The sequence below is a fragment of the Bison bison genome, unplaced genomic scaffold (assembly GCF_000754665.1).
Source record: "Bison bison bison isolate TAMUID 2011002044 unplaced genomic scaffold, Bison_UMD1.0 scf7180017864471, whole genome shotgun sequence".
Lineage (NCBI taxonomy): Eukaryota > Metazoa > Chordata > Mammalia > Artiodactyla > Bovidae > Bison > Bison bison.
In genome coordinates this window covers 3,546,260-3,552,480 of record NW_011495032.1, presented here as the reverse complement: position 1 = coordinate 3,552,480, position 6,221 = coordinate 3,546,260, and positions in this window count along the sequence as shown.

The following is a 6,221-nucleotide window of genomic DNA, read 5'->3' as shown; positions in this document are numbered from 1 at the left end:
TTGCTCTAATTGTGTCTTTTCCCAGGCCAGGCTGAAGTAAGTGACGGCGTATGGTGCACTCGGCGTGGCCAGAATAAAATCACCGAGACAGAAGCCCCGGGTGCCTTCCTGCTTCTGCACAGAAGGTGATTCTGGTTGTTACCAGAACCATCTGTGTGGAAGACAGCATGAAACATGAAAGGAAGAAAACCCAGAGCTTCTCCTCACTGTATTTTCTGTGCCGCAGAGTGGAAGATCTGGTTGCAAATCCCGCCTCTGTCACGTTCTGGTTATTTGATCTTAGCAAACCATTTAACCTCTCTGACCTGTTTCCTTACCTGGAAAACGGAGATAATATCCACATGAGACAGGATGCTGTGAGAGTAAACGAGGAAATGTTAATGCAGAGCACTTAACCTGGCACCAAGGAGTGACCATGTGAGGTTGGGTTTTTAGTCCCTGCTCTTTGGAGCTTTGAAAGTGGCACAGAGGGACTTCCTGATGGTCCAGTGGAAGTGATGGAAACACTCTGTGCTTCCAATGCTCAGAGCCCAGGTTCGATCCCTGGTCAGGGAACTAGATCCCACACGCCGCAACTATAGATCCCACATACTGCAACTAAGATCCCGAATGCCACAACTAAAAAAAATCCCGTGTGTGGCAACTGAGACTTGGGGCAGCCAAGCAAATAAATAAATATTAGAAAAGAGTGGCATAGAAAGTAGACCTTGTGGGATGTCAGTGGTAACTGTCACGTGCCCAGGTGACAAATGTCATTGAACCTGGTGACTTGCATTGCTCTCAGGTTTGAACTCTGCAACCCAGGAGTATGACACTAAGCAGTAGAACCCAGACCTCTTTGCTTCCTGGCTCCCCTGAGGAGCTTAGAAAAAGCAGCGATGATCCAGCCTCAGAGATTCTGATTTAATTGGCCCCAGGGGAGGAGGGAGTCAAGTCTGAGCTGACTAATGGGGAGCTGTGTTGAGATGCCCATTTACAGGGCACGGTCTTTACCTGGTGTCACCTGCAGAGGTGAGACCGGGTCTCAGGCTTGGGATGTGGTTGCAGGTTAGTATGTATCTGTGATGGGTCGGAGCTGTTCCTTTCCTCCTGGACACTGTGCAGTCCACTCAGGCAGTTGGCTCACAGGCATCTTTGGCAGCTGCTTCTGACTGGGCAGAGGTGCATTTAAGATATAAGGGGAATGTTTTCCCCTCAGATGTACTCCTGAAATAGAGAAATAAAGCTCTGTGAGCACGTCATAGAGAAAAGCTTGAGCTACTGTATTTTTTCTCATCTTTTTCCCGTCTTCGTGCTTCTGCCTCTGTGTGTGTATCTGTCTGTGTGCATGCCTATCTGCTGTTTTTCTCTTTTGTGTGTTTGTTTGTTCTGTTCCTTTCTATTGCTTCTGATGTGTGTCTCTGCTCTGTACCTGTTTGCATCTGTTTCTGTCTTTCTGTCTCTGTCCATCTGTCTGTTTGTCAGTCACTTGATTCCTCTGTTGAAACAGGGGCTGATTTATCCACCTCAAGGTTACTAAGAATGTTAGTCAGGGTTCTGCAGAGAAACAGAACAAATAGGACATCATGTTTGATTATGTAACATGCATACAGTTATATAATCCTATGGATTGGCACACATGATCATGAACGTTTGCAAGTCCCAAGGTCTGCAGTCAGCAAGTTGGAAACCCAGGAGAGTAGATGGAGTAAGTTTCACTTTCAGTCTAGGTCCAAAGGCAGGAGAAGACTGACATAGCAGTTTGAAGATAGGCAGAGAGAAATTCTTGGTTATTCAACCTTTCTACTCTATTCAAGACTTCAACAGATTAGATGGGATCCACCCACACTAAGAGGACAATTTGCTTTACTCAGTCTACTGATTTAAATCTACTCCAGCAACAGATACACCCAGAATAATGTTTGACCAAATATCTGGACACCCCATGGCCCAGTCAAGTTGACATAAAATTAACTATCACATTATAGAAGTCTGTATGTCCACCATCCTAGAACTTCTGGGTCACAGAAGTCTTAAAACAGGCTGACTGAGGGTCAAATCCAACTCTCAGGCATGTCCTGTTGGTCTCCCACCCTTATGCTTATGTTACATCCAGTGATGTTACATCTGAGGAGCTTCACTCTGTATATTACCTGCCTTAGTGATGTTTTCTAGGTCATGACCAGGTATGAGGTCACTGAATATGTGACCCCTTTCCTATCTCTTCTAATAGAGTATAACAGAACTCGGATGGTTTATTTACATCACTGAGAATATCTAAACACATTTCCAAACTTGTGCTGGCAATATTACACAGCTGAAAGAATTCAGCAATATGACTATGCAGCTACCTGATTTCTTCCCTGTCCTGTCTTGAGAACCCCTTCCCTGATTGACATCTGTGGAAACAAGAGGATTTCAGTCATTTGCACTGTTTGCCAGGGTGAACCCCAGGGCATTTCAGTTGTTGCTGTTGTCCATCAGGAAAGAGGGTTTTCCCAAACTTACTGTCTCTCATCCTAGCTCCTTCTTTTAGGTCATCTCATGCTCCTTGCTCACTGGAATTTTGCCTGACATCCTCAGACATCTAAATCCTTTATCAGCCAGGGCATAGACTCCAGGGCTGCTCCAGATATAAACTGTCTTGTGGAAATACCTTGGAGTTTGAAAATACAAGTTTGTCAGTATATAAATTCTAGGATGAATCAATTTGTAGGGCAGGAACAGAGGCACAGATGTAGAGAATGGACTTGTGGGCACAGAGGGGGACGGAGGGGGAAGAATTGAGAGAGTAGCATTGACAGATATACGCTACCATGTGTAAAATAGATAGCTCGTGGGAAGCTGTTACATAGAACAGCGAACTCAGCTCAGTGCTCTGTGATGCCATAGAGGGATGGGATGGGGGTGGGTGGGAAGGAAGCTCAAGATGGAGGGGATTATGTACACATATAGCTGATTCACAGTGTTGTACAGCAGAAACTAACACAACATTGTAAAGCAATCATATTCCAATAAAAAAGCAGAACTTAGGAATAAAAGAAAAGGCAGGTCTGTACCTAAATATATGAAAGTGAAAGTTGCCTAGTCGTGTCTGACTCTTTGCGACCCCATGGATTATACAGTCCATGGAATTCTCCAGGCCATAATACTGGAGTGGGTAGCCATTCCTTTCTCCAGGGGATCTTCCCAACCCAGGGATTGAACCCAGGTTTCCTTCATTGCAGGTGGATTCTTTACCATCTGAGCCAACAGGGAAGCCCAAGAATACTGGAGTGGGTAGCCTATCCCTTCTCCAGAAGATCTTCCCAACCCAGGAATTGAATTGGGGTCTCCTGCATTGCAGGTGGATACTTTACCAGCTGAGCTATCAGGGAAGTCCAACTAAATATATAATAGAAATATAACACTCTGAGCTAAAGATTGTGTAAATATGCTAGTGTTTTACATTCTTTTCTGAAAATCTTTGGGACAAATTATTGCAATTTTCTTGTTTTATATGGCACATCTAAGTATTTTCAACAGTGCTGTGTTTTGGAGAGTGTAGGGCAAAGAGTAGTCTCAAATATTAAAAAAATATATAATAATTTCTGTGCTATTTTTGCTTGGCAGGTTGGAGACAGAGGTGAGGCTTCTAGCACAGAGGAGACTGGAAGAGATACAAGTGTACAGAACTGGTGGTGGAGGAAGCAGAGGACGTGAGGTATGGACAATAGGAACCTCTCGAGGCTTCTTCCCTTGGGATCCTCTTGGCAATCCTGGTCAGTAATTAAACAGCCCCAGAAAACCTTCATGTGCCTCCAGTCTCTAGGAGCAATTTCAGAATCAAGTTGGGCCATTTCCAATCAATCTGGCAATATATCCAGGTTTGCTTTGGGAACTGGGGTAAACCAGCACCATTAATTCTGCTGGAGTTCTTAAAGCCAGTCAATTTAGGAGCAGATTGCTTTTGGCCCTTCCAAGGAATGCAGATTTTAAAACAAAAATGGAATCAAGAGGCAAGGATGGTCCCATAGCATCCTGTGCTTCTGGCCTGGCTGAACACAAATTGTGAATTTGGTTAGTGGCCCCAAGGAAACAGATGAGAAGAAAAACAAAGACTGTGTCATGAAGAAATGACTGATTTGCTCTGAGGAAACCTGTATGGGAGGCCTCTGGGGATAACTTGGATTTCTGAAGCTACTGAGTGTCAAAAAGAAGTGGAACCTGATCCATGGTCAAGATCATTCTCAAGTGCTTCCAGTCTCCTGACCATGACATCACCAGCTTGGCTTCAAAAAGGGTACCTACAGCACCTCCTGTGCTTTTCTCTGCCAAATTTCAAAACCAGAGTATATGGGCCCAAAGACTTTTTTCTGAGAACTGGAGGAAGCCTAGTGATTTGCATGGAATAATATCCACAGATTTATCTTGCCACATTGCAATTTGGTCACTGGTGTCTTTCTTGTCGTTAAACTCTAAGCTCTTTGTAAGCAAGGTAGCAAAGACTCTCTCCTTGACCCAACTTTAGTCAGGCTCCTCTGAGTCCTCTTCTGGTCTAGACTTTGATTTGGACCCTGTCCTCAGGCCACGTAGTCCCGTTTAAACAAAAATCCTGCTGGGTCAGTCTATCAAAAAAATCCCCTACCCTTCATATCTAATTAAATCCCCCACACTCAACATCTTATCGCACTGCTCTGTCTCTGGCAAGACTACTTTTTAGTCGGTCTAGCAAGGATTCTTATCCCTACTGTTACCTCTTAGTAATTTTTTATCCTACTCTGGCTGTAAACCCCTATGTCCTTGATATAGTCAGCATTGATCCTGATCTTCTCTCCTGTTGCAACCGCCCCCTCGTACCCCACAACATTGCAGAGGTTCCTTGAATAAAGTCTTCCTTACTATCTAAGATAGTGTCAGAATAATTTTTTCTTTGAAAAGGCGCAGCTTGACTTTGCACCCCTAGGGTCACACATAGAACCTGGATGATATGGGTGCTCAATTAATAATTTTTGAATGGACAAAGGAATGAAAGAAATAGGTGGCTTGGTTTAGCATTGCAAATGGAAGCTTTGAAGTCCACAGACCTGTTTTCAAATTCTTATGATTTTCACTATCTATGAGCTGACAGATAAGCTATTGAAATTGCTTGTGTTCAGCTTCCTTAGTTGTAAAGAATGAGGAAAATATAATCTATTTTATGGAGTTGTTTTGAGGAGTAAACATGATAAAGTGAAATATCAGGTACTTGGTTTTTGGTCAGTGATGGTTATCATTGTCATTGCCATTTGTAAGAATAATGATCAAAAGACCACCCGTCCTGGGGCACATAGGAAAGGTATATTTCTGTCTAGATCTTCTCCACTTTCCCCAAGGATTCCCAATTTCCCATTCTGTTATGGACTGCATTGTGCCCTCTTAAAATCTGTACGTTGACACTTTAACAAACAATGTGACTGTATTTAGAGATAGGGCTTTTAAGGAGGTAATTAAGGTTAAATGAGGTATAAGGACTGAGGGCTAATCTGATAGGAATGATATCCTTATAAGAAGAGAAAGAGACACCAGATCTCTCTCTCTCTCTCCAACATGTGCAGAGTAAAAATCATAATAAGAAGGCAGCTGTCTTCAAGTCAAGAGGAGAGGTCTCACTAGAAACCAATCTTGGCACCTTGATCTTGGATTACCTGCTTATAGAACTTCAAGGAAACATATTTCTGTTGTTTAGAACACCCAAGTCTGTAGCATTTTGTTACAGCAGCTGGAGCTGACTGGTGAATACACTAAGGCCCACTGTTGGCACTTAACTCCTCACTATGTAGACAACCCCCTCCCACTCTTATATGGTAATTTTTCTATCCATCATTGCATTCTTTACTTATTCAATCTGACTTTTTAAAAATCAATTCCATCTAAGCCTTTATACATTTTCCCCAGAATTTGGCTCTTTAAAGACTACAATTATCTTCTCACCAAACTATCTTTCAAAGGAAAATCAATATCCAATATTTTGATCTTGTATTTTATGTAACTAAAGGGATAGTTAATTTTGTAAATAAGATGAAATGATTGGAAAAAATTGCAGAAAATTAATGTACATTGTGAAGGCTTCATGGAGAAGCTATACCATGTATTAAGAAAAAAGAATTTCATTATTTCAGCCAAAGAGATGGTGGAAGCCTGCATTTAAAAGAAATTAATTACTTTATTTTAATTGGAGGCTAATTACTTACAACATTGTACTGGTTTTTGCCATACATTGA